The sequence below is a fragment of the Protopterus annectens genome, chromosome 1.part1 (genome assembly GCF_019279795.1).
Source record: "Protopterus annectens isolate FY-2018-M chromosome 1.part1, PAN1.0, whole genome shotgun sequence".
NCBI classification, from domain to species: Eukaryota; Metazoa; Chordata; order Ceratodontiformes; family Protopteridae; genus Protopterus; species Protopterus annectens.
This window is the reverse complement of record NC_056726.1, coordinates 1,320,337,346-1,320,352,252: the sequence shown is the minus strand read 5'-3', so window position 1 is coordinate 1,320,352,252 and position 14,907 is coordinate 1,320,337,346. Positions and strand designations below refer to the sequence as shown.

Here is a 14,907-nt window from a genome sequence, read left to right as displayed (position 1 = left end):
AGCATTAATCATTGAAATTGCTAAGCACGGTGATTACAGTATCTTATGTACAAAGAGACAAAGTCATAAAATATCAGAATTTGTAGGCAGAAATGAGAACAATTTGGAAGAAAGATACCTAGATAGTTCCAATAGTAGTAGGCATAATGGGATCTAATAAAAAGATTTTATAGTCATATTTAGATATGATACTGATGGGCAGCCGCAGTGGTGCAGCGGTTAGCATTGTCACTTCACAGCAAGAGGTTATTTGGTTCAATCCTCGGTTGGGGTGTCTTCTGTGCAGAGTCTGCATGTGCTCCCTGTGGTATGTGGGTTTCCTCTGGGTGCTCCGGATTCCTCCCACATCTCAAAGACATGCTGTAGGTGGATTGGACACTCTAAATTGGCCCTAGGTGTGAGTGAATGCATGTGTGTGCCTTCTGTGGAAGGTTGGGTGCCAGGCTGGCAACTCAACACTGTAAAATTCCACTGCCAATCATGAGCGGACAGGTGATTCGCTGTGGTGACCCCTAACCGGGAAAAGCAAAAAGAAGAATTTAGATATGATACTGATACATGCAACCCCATACGAATTATAGAAGGAGGTAATTCTGGGCACATTATGGATGCTGAGTAGAGCACTTTTGGCTAACGTCAAAGACTGAAACAATACGAATTTCATGACCTCTAATCATTCCCTGACATAAGAATGGGGTCCATGACACTCATATTCTTAGAAACCCAGAGACCTTGGCCTTAGAAAGTACAGCAAGGACCTGTTCCGTCATACTAGTTGGTGGAGAAATGGAGGTTATTTCCTGTCAGGGCATGATGGGTAACATTGGAGTTAAGTTTACTGACCAGCAGATTTGCTATATCCTCTGGCTCTGGGTAGTTCCAGTCACGATTAGTTTGGTACATTGTTTGGTGTTGCGTTAAGGTTTTGTACACAACCAAAGAAAGTCTTATGATTAGCCTTAGTCTGGAAGGCTATTTTTATCTCAGATTTGGATTTGGTGGATGTGATTAGTGCCATGTGTTTCTTGCTCAAATTAATGAGGGAGTTTTTGCATAGCTGGATAATGCCCTTTCTTTTATTTTGGACAAGATTTTCTTTCGTTTGTTATACAACCTGCTTATACTAGAATTCCACCATGGTGGCTTGTTTTTAGAGGTTGCTTGTTTTTTTTTTTTTTTTTTGGTTAAGTACACCTGGCTCTATGCAGCTGTTTACATGATTGTAGTTCTTTGAAAAATTCCACATAGTCTGCTGTGTTCTCAGGGTTTTATGGGGCTTGGAATTTTGCTAGACTGTCACTTAGTAGGAGGTAGTTAGCTCTGGAATAATTTTTAAAGGTTCTGGGGTTAGCAGGAGCCCTGGGCTTAATATTTATTTTGAAGTAGACAGCTTTGTGGTGCAATCTGACTAATGAAGACTTTACACAAGAAAGTGCATGATTCTGCCATGTTTGTGAAGACCAGGTCAAAGATATCTGTGCTGTGGTGGACGTGCAGACTAGGTGTTCAATGCCATTTGTGTTAACGAAATCCAAGAATCTCTAGCTCTCCATGTTTGAGTTTGTGTATGATTCCCAGTTAACGATGGGGTAATTAAAGTTGCTAATGAATATTGTGTTGGGTTGAATGGAAAGTGTCTCTAGTGCATTCAAGTGTGTGGTATGGGCTTCCTGGATCATGAAGGGGAACCTGTAGCTAGCAAGCATATGGTATGGGACTTTACGTATAAGTTGGACATGTAGAATCTCAAGTGTTATATACAGTTATTCCTTCACCTTTAAATCCTGACTGTGCAGTAGCTGGTCTAAATATGTGGAAGGCATTATAGCCTTGGAGTGCCTGGATGCCCTCTGTTTATTTAAACCAATTCTTGGTAACTACACACCAGGATGAATGAAGCTTGCAGAATGTCGAGTTTCCTATTTAGACTCCTGACATTGAGCAGTAACTCCTTTAGATTATTCTGAGTCACTTTTGCTATGTCAGTAGGTTTATCTGGCTGGCATTGCTTAAACAGGTACCATGGAGGTGGAGAATGTTTTAGCCAATATTTGAAAACCTGAGGTGGCTGACTGGTGCAGACCACCCCTGGCAAAGCAGCATATCTTCCCAGGCAGATAAATATTGTACCCCCTTGAAGAGACACCAAAAACTAAGCCACTTATATAAGTAATAATTTTTTGTTGGTTGTGTGGCATCATCCTTGGAGAAAATAGAATGCTGCTCAGCGCTAGGCTCATACTAGCCTGAGACACATCATCTGAGAGCTGTAGTATATGTCTCTTCATATAGTCCAGGGAGGTACATTTCATGTCATTAACACCCACACGGACTATGACAGTCATACTAGGAATTTTTTTCCCCCATTTAGGTATACCCATTGAAAACATCTGGAGGGGCCCCATGTTGCATACCATAAAAAATCTAACATGAAATATATATTTGAAAAGAATGCACTGGGGGCATCATCATGTGTAGGACTTTTACTGATACATCCAAGTGTGGTCATTGTAACCAGTATTTATTTATTAAAGCGAACAAGAAGAGTATAGTAATACAAATACTAACCCCCATGGAGACACCCTGGAAAATTTAATTGTAATATTAAAGGAATAGTATTATCTTGCCTACTGTAATTCCCATGATGCTTTTAATATAGGCAAGACAGAAAAAATGTCTAAGGATAAGAATTTACCAAAACTGCCTTCTGTGTGGAGCCTGCATGTCCTCCCCGCAGTTGGGTAGCGTTCGAAAGACATGCGTGCGTAAATGGGTTGGGCATCGAGCTGGCACCTCGGCATTTCATAAAAATCTACTGCCAACCATTAGCGGACTGGAGTTCCGCTGTGGCAACTCCTTACCGGGAAAAAGCCGAAAGACAAACAACAACAACTTATAGTATCAATAAGGCATATGCTAAAAGTATGTTAACTTGTTATATACAAAAATGTCCCAGTTATGGGTCATTTTTATTTTTAGTATTAGAAAAAGAAGACTTTCCACTTTAGGGTGGTGACTGGAAAAACATGTTAGAACATATCAGAAGTAAGTCCAAATCTAACACCAAAAATAAACCCCACTGGTGGAATCCTTACCTAAACAATTCTGGCCAAAATCAGAAAGAGCAACTCTCAGAGACAAGAGCTATCTAATTGAATTAAACAAGAATTAAGAGGTCTAATAATGTCCAACAAGGCCACTTATGAGATTAAGTTAGCCTCCCAAGCTAAGGACAATCACAAGACCTTCTTCGGATATGTCAGAAACCTTACAGGTAACACTCAGCAGTGTACAGAACTGGTTCTAAATGGCACAACCTTCAATGACCAGGGTGACATAGCAAATTTACTGGCTGATAAATTTAGCTCTAACTTCACCCCACACTCCCCAACTCCCACCCCACTACCCTTATGACATGTATTCTATTGTAAATTAAGCAAGATTGCAAGGCTCTTTGTTCACTTACAAAGAATTCTGCAAAACCTTTCAAGTGTTTCAACTGCATCCAGAAACATCCAGGCTAAGATAAAACATTTTCTTAATTTACTACACTTGTACTTGCTTTATACAGTGACCAGTATTGTTATTGAGCATTTGTAAATCATTTATTTAATTCTGTGGCAAAAATAATCATTTCTCTATTTACATATTGGCTCTTCTACTTCTGTATGCCTCCAAATCTCCTTGCATAAAGGTGAATTAACCAGGGACTTGCTTATATGTTGTTCAAGCTGCACTTCAGAGCTGCTTTTGCTGTACTTTTACATTAAGAAATTCCAGGATCATCCATCTTGTGGCAGAAGGTGTTTACCTTGTCTGTCTGAGCTGAGAATCACTCCAGGATGCTCAACGTGTGGTTGTTTTGGCTAGAGGGTGAAAGAGTTAGTTTGCAAGCTTTTTTCTTTTCTAAAGAAGAAAGCTTCCAAGGTTTCTCTTCATTTACAAAGAACTCTGCAAAGCTTTGCAAGTGTTTTTTTTTTCTGCTATAATTCAGACAAGTTTGCATGGAGCTGCTCACCAAGAAAAAGTGGTTAATAGTTCCCCGTATAGTAGCAAAGAAGTAGACAGTAACATTTCCCTATGAAGTCAGGATTAGATCTGAAACCTGTTAAACAGTGTGGCATTGTACAGAAATAACTTTAGAGCAGCTAGTTTGCACATCAAATAACACTACTATATCAAATCATTATATAACATATTGCCCCTAATCCCCGAATTTACTCTAGGAGACCACTGTTAAAACCCAATCCTTAATCCTAAACAGCCCACCATATTATAGGACCCGACAACATGGATATGCAATTTAATGTTTCTGTGGCCAGCCTGTTACATTTGGTTATCGTAAGGGAATGTAGCAATCGTCTCATGTTCTCAGATGACCATTTACACATTAAAGAAAATACCACAGTATGATAGAGAAGTAAATACACAACTTCCTTAGAGAGAAAAATCTTGCATACAAACGAGATTGTCAGGAATACCCACATTACATCTCTCATATTCACTGCTCACCATCACACAGCTTGTCTTATGCGGAGATGCTTAAAAGAAACCTTCCTGTCGCTTTCGTGTTGGTACATGAATAAATGAGTCTTCTGGGTTCTGTTTAAGCAGCTTTATTCTATACAAACACACTACAGTAAAGCTTATTTGACTATAACTAAGTAACATATACAAACTAACTGTTGTGATCATGCATGCTTACAAAATGGCACTAGGGATTGCATGGGTCTAGAATTTATATATGCATGCACAGCCCCACGTGCTTCTTAAAGACATAGCACACACACACACTACAATTATCTACATCCTCCCTCTTTGAGAAATAGATCATGCAATTTGTCATGAGATATTTAGCATGCAGAAATCACAAATAATGTAGAGACATGCATTATACAATACTAAGTACACATGTATATACAACCAAGTCCATGTTGCTGTGTATTTCACACTCAGCTTAGAAACTCATCCATATTGTGTGACATAAAATTGAGAATCAGTTTTAGCATCTGGAACAGTCTCTGCAAATTGGTTGACCTGTGGAATGTTCAAATTACTCTCTGGAAGAGAATCAGACTTTTGAACACATACTGGTCTGGAAACAACATCTGACTCAGTCTTGGATTTAGAATCTGCATCACAAATACAATGTTGTGATTGCAATGGTGATGATTCTGGCACAGGCAGAAGATGTCTGCAATTCATCCTATACTCTACACCCTCAGAGCTAATTCAATAACATCTTGACTCACCACAGATGCCTGTTATCTATCCTATTCGATCAAAACAGTACAGTTGTGTACACTTACCATAAATGTAGATGTTCAAGTGTATTCACTGTTGCAGTCATCACACTTGGGTTATCTGCCTGCAGGTAGCCCTCAGTCAGCTTGAATACCAGAGACTTATTATTTCTGTGTCGGTTGCTGTCACTCCAGGACTGACGTCAGGTCGTCAGGGGTATAAAAACAGGCAGCCAATGCCATTACATCAGTTTTTCTTGCCCCAAATGTCAGGAGCCCCCCAATAGGGAGCTAAGTTATGTTGGGGGAAAACACCACCAGTAAAAAGTAAATACCAATACCCCTGAAAAGGGGGGAGGGTAGTAAAAGGCATAGAGAGTTTAGAGAGAGATAGAGTGAGAGAGATAGAGAAAAAACAGGGGGCTGGAGGGAGGGAAACCAGGACTGCAACAGTGAATACACTCAAACATCTACATTTATGGTAAGTTTAGACAACTGTACTATGTTCTTCATGTTTCAGTGTTGCAGTCATCACACTTGGGTAGATTCCCAAAGCTGAAGAAGGGTGGAGGCAGTCACAAAGCGTTAGGGCTGGCTAGAATGCCTTGCAGGACTGCTGTTGCAAAACCTGCCCTGGATTTGGAAAAGATAGGCATGTGGTAATGTTTGGTGAAGGTGTAAACAGAACTCCAGGTAGCAGCTTCCAGGATGTCCCTGGTAGGGACTCCCCTGAGGAATGCTGTAGATGTAGAAGTTGTCCTAGTGGAATGTGATCTGACCCCCTGAGGGGTTAGTTTCCCATGGTGCTTGTAGCAGAAATGGATGCAATGTGCTATCTATTTGGAAATTGTTTGCTTTGAAATGGCCTTGCCCTCTGCCCCTGTTGCAAATCTGACCAGTAACTGGTCAGATTTTCTGAAGGGCTTAGTCCTACCAAGGTAAAATCTGAGTTGTCTGTGCATGTACAAGGAGTGCAAGATCCTTTCCCCTTTATTTTAAGGATTAGGGAAGAAGGTAGGCAAGTGGATGGATTGATTGAGAGCCACAATGGACACCACTTTAGGCTTTAAGGAAGGGTTAGTCCTGAGGGAAACCCTGCCCACATGGAAAATAATGAAGGGTTCACAGCCATAAGTGCTTGTAGCTCAGACACTCTTCTAGCTGAAGTGATGGCCAGAAGCAAGGCTGTTTTCCAAGAGAGGAATTTTAGCTCTGCTGATGCTGCAGGCTCAAAAGGAGGTAGCGTGAGCTTTTCCAGTACAAAGTTAAGGTCCCAAGCAGGTGTGGGTGCTCTCCTTGGTGGCCTTAAGTTGTTTACCCCTCTCAGGAATTGTTTGATAAGAGGGTGAGGGGAGAGAGGTGGCTTAGTGTTGTAATGAGCCGAAATAGCAGAGGCATGGATTTTAATGGAGGAGAAGGATAGGCCTCTGTGCAGTAGATCTGCTAGGTAATCCAGGATTAGAGGCAGGGAGGGTAGGGTTGTGTCCTCTCCTTTAGACTGAATCCAGGAGCAGTACCTTTTCCACTTATCAGCATAGGATTTCCTTGTACTGGGTCTTCTAGCTTCAAAGATGACATCCAGCAACTGCCTGCTTAGGCTAGTTACTGGGGGAGAATTCAAGGAATAAGCCAGGCTGCAAGATTTAGGGTTTGCATTTGCGGATGCAAGATCTGTCCCCCCTGCTGAGAGAGAGCAAGGTTGGGTTCTGGTGTAGGTGCCAGGGCGGCACCGGTGACAAGCTTCACAGGAGTGGGTACCAGTGCTGGTGTGGCCAGTCCTGGGCAATCAGAATTGTCCTTGGTCTGTCCAGGCCCTGCTGTGAGGTGTCCTGGTGCAGAATCTGCTGAGCTGGTGATTGTAGGAGGAGGCAAAGAGATCCACCTCTGGGCTCCCCCATTTCTGAAACAGAAGGTTGAAGGTTCTGGGCTCTAGTTGCCACTCGTGTGGGTCTAGGACATTTCTGCTTAAATCATCTGCCAGTAAGTTTTGTCTCCCTGGCAGGAATTGAGCTTGCAGATGGACCTGCATGTCCAAGGCTGTGTTCCACAGGGCCATGGCTAGCCTGCAGAATGGGTTCCCCCCTGCTTGTTGTACCACATAACTGTGGTGTTGTCTGTTTTTATTAGCAGGTGTCCTGGAGAGAGAAGGGATCTGAAAGCTGTCAGAATGTGCTGCACAGCTAGCATCTCTTTCTGGTTGATGTGCAGGTGTATTTGATTTGGGCTCCAATGGCCCTGAATGCACTTGCCGTCCATGTGTGCCCCCCTGATATAGTCTGATGCATCTGTGATTAGGGTCTGGGCTGCGTGGGGTTGGGTAAAGGGCAGTCCCTTGTTGAAGTTGCATGCTGCTGCCCACCAAAGGAACTCTGTCCTTAGACAGGGTATTACGGTAATGACAGTTTCCAGGTCCTGAGAATGTTGGCACCAAAGAATTTTTAAGTACCATTGAAGTTTCTTCATATGCAGTTTGGCATATGGAATTAGTAGGATGCATGAGGCCATGAACCCTAGGGCCTGCAGGATTTTCCTTGCAGATAGCTGGGTTCTGGTGGCCATTTGAGTAAAATAGCCTGTCAGATAGGCTTGTTTTTCTGGAGTGAGGAATGCCATCTGGGATGCTGTGTTCAAGCTTGCTCCCAGGAATACAATCTTTTGACTGGGGACTAGTTTTGATTTCTTTTCATTGATGGTGTACTCCAGGGAGGATAGAAGGATTTTTACAAATGTCAGATGCTGCAACAGCATTTCCTGACTGTCTGCCTGAATCAGGCAGTCATCTAAGTATGGGTAAATTTGAATATTTCTCTGTCTGCAGTAAGCAATGGCTGGGACCAGCCATTTTGTAAATAATCTGGGAGCCATGGATAAGCCAAAGGGAAGTGAAGAGAACTGATAATGCATAGATCCTGCCCTGAAGTGTAGATATTTTCAGCACGACTCCCTTATAGGAATGTGCAGATAGGCTTCTTTTAAGTCTAGGGTGACTAACCAGGCATCCTTGGCTAGCATAGGTAGAAACTGCTGCAGGGTGAGCATTTTGAATTTTGGTACCACACCAGGAAGGTGTTGAGAATAGAAAGATCCAGGATTGGGCACCAAGTTCCCTCTTTTCTGGGTACCAGGAAAAGTCTGGAATAAAACCCTTGACCTATCTGTTCCACAGGAACAGGCTGAATTGCCCTTATAGAGAGCAGGGATTGGACTTGGTTTTGAGCCTCTGCCCACTGCTTTAGAGGGAGGTCTGGGAACTCTTTTGGGGTTGGCAGTGAGTGGAAGTAAAATTTATATCCCTGGGATACAATGTCGAGGACCCATCAGTCTTTGGTGATGGGAATCCAGTTTTTTGCATGAAGGGCAAGTTTCCCCCTAGGGGCACAACCCGGTGGGCAGAAGAGGGGAGTGGAGTTGAGCAGTCATTGGGAATTCTTTCTGAAAGGGGGTGGTTTAGCACTCCCTGCTTTAGAGGTGGAGGCACTCCAGTGCTTAGATCTCTGCATACACTGAGACTGTAGTCTGGGTGGTCTGTTTCCCCTGGGTCTAGTTTGAGATGGCCTTGAGGGGGCTGAAAAGGACCAATGTTTTGAGGGCAATGCCTACTGAATCTAGGAGACTGTACTTGTAGGAATTCTTTGACTGTCTGCATAGATTTAGCTTTTTCTTCCATCTTTTTAAGAACCTCTTCTGCTTTGGTGCCAAACAGATTGTCCTTGTTCAAAGGAGCATCTAATAACTTGGATTTGACATGATCTGGCAAGGTCTGCTCCTTAAGCCAAGCATGCCTTCTCAGTACAGAACCAGTGACTGCTGCCCTGAAAGATGCCTCTAGGGCATCAAAGCCACACTGCAATGTATGCTTGCTGACTTGGTTTGCAGAATGCATAAGCTCTTGCAATTCTTTATTTTCTGCACAGTCTGTAAAGGTAGCTATTTTTTGCTTAACAAGTTTCATAATATGTTGTTGGTACTTCAACATGTGAAACTGACAATTCAAAGCCCTAATGGCAAGAGTTGCAGAGGTATGTACTTTCTTACCCCATCTGTCCAAAGCTCTGGAATCCCTGTCCGAAGGGGTGGGATTCTTAGCTGTAGTTGCCTTGATACCCTTAGGCCCCTGGGAAATGATCTCTGGGTCAGCAGTAGGATTTTGGAAAATAAATTTGTGAGTCAAGTACTCTGTAGTACCTGTCTGGTTTCCTATGGGCAGGGGGTAAAGTATCAGGAGTAAGACTGGATTCCATAAAGACTTCCAGGACTGGTGGTATTGCTAAAGGCCTGTGTTGTGGCAAGTCTAGAAATTCTCTCAGTCTCTTTTTGGACTGAGGATAATCTTGGCATTCCCAGTAGAAATGTTCTCTTAAAGTGTGTAAGGTTTCACCAAAAGAAAAATCTTCTGGAGGGGAGGCAGAGGGAATGGATTCCTCTGGATCAGAATCCTGATAAGCAGATAAGGGCATGTCTTCATAATCAGAAACCTCAGAGTCGTCGGACTCTTGGTCTGTTGAAGTTGCTGGGGACTGGTCTCTTTTTCTCTTAGCAGGGGACGGCTGACGTCCCCTAATCAGCATAATAAGTTCTTCTGCCATTCTAAGCATTTTATTTTGTGGCAAGGGAGCTGCATGCGCTTTGGTTGTCAGTTTTCTAGGTGTAGCATGTACTCTTGGCCTTAGAAACTCGGTAGTTTTAGACGGAATTGAAGTAGTTGGTTTGTGTTGAACATCAATAGTGTGAAGAACTTCCTCAGAAGCCGGTGCCTGCTCAGTGGCTCCAGACCCATCCAAGGTAGAGACATCTGCCAGTTCCATAGTCAAGAGTCTCGCAGCATACCGGACTCCAAATGGGTCTCAGTAAAGGCATGCAAATCCACTGAAGCAGGCATTGGGGGCTGCAAAAGCTCCTCACTGAGTACCGGCAAACTGGCGACTACCTTAACGGAAGCGTCGTCGGCAGCTTTGAGCCTGTGCGGTCTGTGTCTGTCTTTATCCTTAAGTTTTTTCAGAAAATCGGTAGTCAGATGGCTTACCGAAGTCATTTCAGAATACGGAGATCAAGAACAAAAGAATTTAGTGACAATAAGGGCCCAGCGATGAATGGTTAGGGCACTGAACATGGCACAAAACCGACAGCGAGGTATGTCATGGTCTGTACCTAGACAGGTGACACAGTAAGAATGAAAATCTCGGTATGGTATTTGCTTTCCACAGGCAAGACAATTATTAACTTTTTCTGACATCGGTTAGGGCAAAAAAAAAGGATCCCCAATGGGGTACTTAGCTTTAGAAGACTTCAGGATGATTCAATTCATAAACAAAAACTCAGGTAGCGGCCGACCGGCACTTGCGAACTGCTTCTGCTTTGGGCTTCTCGGCAAGAAAGACTGATGTAATGGCATCGGCTGCCTGTTTTTATACCCCTGATGACCTGACGTCAGTCCTGAAGTGACAGCAACTGATGCAGAAATAATAGGTCTCTGGTATTTAGGCAGACTGAGGGCTACCTGCAGACAGATAACCCAAGTGTGATGACTGCAACAGTGAAACACGAAGAACATCTTTTGCTGTTTGGATTCGTACCATCTCTCCTTCTATGAAACTTGGGACATGCAAAAACTATTGCTAGAAGCTCTTTCTCAGTTTGGGCATAATGCATCTCAATTTGAGTAAGTGTCCTATATGCATAGGCTATTGGTCTGCCCTCTTGTAGAATAACTGCACCAAGACCAAAATTAGAAGCATCACAGGATAGGACAACTGGTTTATTCACATCATAGTACCTTAAGGTGGTGGGGGGTTGCAATTTTCTGCTTAAGGTCATCAAACGCCTTCTGGTCATGTTGTAACTATGACCATACAACATTTTGTTGTGTTAGCTCCCTTAACGGTGCTGTCAGTTCACTAAAATCTAACATAAACTTGCCCAAATAGTTGACCATGCCCAGAAAACGCTGTAAACTCTGCACATTATCTGGTGCTGACATCTCTAAAATAACTGTTTGTTTGGTTGGATCAGGTTTTAAACCTGTACTTGTAAACAAATGTCCTATGTAGGTTACTTCTGGAAGTCTAAATTTGTACTTCAGAGGATTGAGCTTCAAATTTACTTCATGTGCTCTTTCTAGAACTTTCTTGAGGTTTCAGTCATGCTCTGCCTTGCCATTGCCTCCAACTAGTAGATCATCTACTATTATGACACAAGGATAACCTGAAAAAATTTGTTCCATTGCACCCTGAAAAGCTTCACTTGCAGAATTTATTCCAAATGGCATCCTTGGAAATCTGCATCTGCCAAACAGGGTACTAAAAGTAGTTAAAAATGAGGATTTGCGATCAAGCATCACTTGCCAAAATGAACTTTTTGTATCCAAAACAGAAAATACAGTGGCATTTAGTATTACAGCTGTGACTTCCTCAACTTTGCACATTGAATGATATGGCCTCTTTAATACTTTGTTCAAATCTCTAGGGTCGATGCATATTCTGATTTCATCGAAGCCTTTCTTATGAACAGCTACCATGGACAACACCCATTCAGCTGGTTTTGTGACTGGACAAATCACATCTTGCTGCATCATCTTATCCAGCTGAATTTTGACTTTATCTTGCATAGCTATTTGAACTATTCTTGCTGGTCTGACCACTGAAGTAACCTCAAGGTCTAATTTCATAGAATACACAACTGGAAGCTTTCCCAACTTGTCATCGAAAACATCAGCATACTCTGAGAAAATGGCTTCTGCAAAACTCGAACTTGGAACTGCACTCACATGATGAACTTCTTTAGCAAATGAAAGCAGATTCATTCTCATAACAAAAGACAAAATAATTCATTCTCAAACTATCTTTGAGACCTAGTAAAGATTGCACTGGTCATTGGACTACATAGAATTGTTTGTGTCTTTCGGCTTTTTCCCGGTTAGGTGTCGCCACAGTGGAACTCCGGTCTGCTAATGATTGGCAGTAGAGTTTTACGTGCTGGCTTGCCGGGCCTAACACACAACCTTCAACAAAGTAATGCCCATTCACGCATGTTGCCACACAGAAGACACTCTAACTGAGAATCGAACGGGCAACGTCTAACTGTGAGGCGACAACGCTACCGTAGCACCACCGCCGCAGTCTACTACATAGAATAATAAGTTATAATAGTTGTTAGCCAAATAACATGGAAGTATTACTGAACCTTAGTTTTGAATTTCTTCACCTCCATAAGAAACAAGTCTTGCACTGCTGGTTACATTGAGTTCTTTGTTGGTTCTCACTTTTGAAAATGTACCTGCTGATATAACATTGCACATTGATCCAGTCTTCTTTGAGCTCTGTGGATTTCCTATTGATCTGAACTGTGCAAAATACTTCACTCCTTCTCAATATGTTTACTGTGATAACTCTTTCTCCCAGTACTGATACACCACTTATGTAGAAAACTGATTGTTTTGGCTCTACTTGCTCATGACCTTTCATTACAACTGTGTAAGGCTTACTCGATTTGCAAAACTTTTGAAAGTCGTTCCATTTCTTACACTTATGGCACTGCTGACCATATGCTAAACATTTCTCTCTTTTAAACTCATGGTTTGCACCACAATTTCAAAAGTTGCCAATAAAGCTGGACTTGGGTTTTGCTGGCTCATGCTTGTATGGCACTGAGATGGAGGTGGAGCTTGCATTTTTCCTAGAACTTTCTGGAAAACTTGGCACTTTATTTGGAATTCCTGTGGTTGCCCTTTGCTTAGGCCTGTTTCTGCTTACCACATGTTGCATACTGTCTATGTTTGCTCTGGAGCTTACTGAAACCATGCTTTTGTCACTTGTAAGCATGTTCGTGTGCCTTTCTTTCACCTCATGGATCTGACAAAACTCTATTGCCTTGCTGAATGTCAAATCACTGTCACGAAGCAAAATCTTCCTCACTGCAGCACTATTAATACCACATGCAAGTCTATCCTTTATTAGCTCATCTTTCAAGTCACCAAACCAACACGTTTTGGCCTTGTTCCTCAAGTCAGTTATATAAGCTGCAAATGTTTCCTCTGGCTTCTGATTTCTTGTGTAGAACAAATGCCTCTCTAATGTAATGTTCATCTGGGGGTGGCACAGTTCTCTGAACTTATGCTTCAAACACTCGGGGTCTTCTCTTGATTCAGCTTGCACAACAGTATGGCAGTCTGCACCTTCACATTCATACACTGCTGCTGCATATACAAATGATCGCTCTCTTTCCACAGCATCAGATCCTGCTAGATTTAGCAAAATAAATGTCCTTGTGCATGCATCTCTATCTGCATAAGCTGCTTGTATAAAAATATCGTACTCCTGCTAAAATATTCTGGACTTTGCGAAATAAACCTCTCGGGCTTCTCTATGCTTTGTTGCAGTTTGCAAAATATCTTTTTATATCTCTTAATGCTTCACTTTGCTTTACAAAATAGCTTTTTAAGTTTCTCGATGCTTTATTGTACTTTGCAAGATAACTTTTTAGCTTTCTCGATGCTTTACGAAACTCAGTGGAATAGCTTTTCAGCTTATTTACTGCTTTACGGAGCTTAACGGAATATTTTCTCAGACTTTGTGTTGCTTTTATGAAATTTTCAATAAGTAAAGGCAAACATACTAAAATCATCAGCTTTCAGAACCGGTAAAGGTTAAAATGCTAAAGTAGTTCCTTGGACATTTATCGGTAAAGGCAGGCATGGAACAGTCATGCACTATCACTTATTAAAGTCATTGCTTTAAGAAACATTTGAGAACTTTACAATGCAACTGAGCAATTTATGAACACTGTAATGCTCTTGTATTCTTTTGTAAGAAACACCTCTCTTTAATACCAGAAACTTATCAAGCAATTGCACAATGCGAATAATCAGATTTTGGTTTATTTATTTTATTTATTTTTCATTTGTTAACTGGGATAGTCTGACTAGACAAGGTCCATTTACAGTGGAGGCCTGGGGGGAAAAGCTCCACATTAGTTAGCAATAATAACAAAAATATAGCACAGAAAACATCCAAATTAACAAAGGGTGAGTTAAAATCCATCATAATAAACATGAATTAATGCAAATCTAGTGATCAGTTATTAGAGCATACTAACTGTGACATGTCTACAATAGGTAAGTTTAGGAAGGAAGCTAAGAGAAGCAGGAAAAGCAGTGATAATTAAGTAATACATGGACATAGCCAGATCTTCACAAGATGTGATTTAGGTGAGTTTTTGAAATGCATGGAAGTGGAGGCAGAAGTAACAGAGGGGGGAGGTTACCCACATTCTGTGTTTTTGAGGTATGTGCACTATGTAAATAACTAAATCCAATACATTGAAATGTTCCCAAAATGGCGGCACCCCACCAGGCAACTCTTTACAGTACGAGAAGCAGTCTGTAATGGAGGCACCTTGCGAACAGCCACACCCAGCACAAGAACTTCTACTCAAACAACCATGCTTCAATTGAATTACAAGAGACATTTGCACTTTACACACAGTAAACTCTTTGAAATACATGCACAGTAATAAGCACACACTGTAAGCACTTTTACACACTCTGAGATACTTCAAATGACTTTAATTACTTTTTTGATACCAAACAAAGTCATAGTTATGCCCAAACACAGCACTTTGCCCAACATAGCAGTCGCCTTGCTTTATTTGTATTGAGTGTGCCTCTTTT

At 41.8% G+C, this 14,907-nt stretch overlaps 1 long non-coding RNA gene across 2 annotated transcripts in view; it reads right to left on the bottom strand.

Annotated features, from left to right (window-relative positions):
* The window catches only part of LOC122810239, a 531,132-nt gene that overhangs the window by 290,139 nt on the left and 226,086 nt on the right, over nt 1-14,907 (bottom strand). The gene's annotated exons all lie outside the window — the stretch shown is intronic.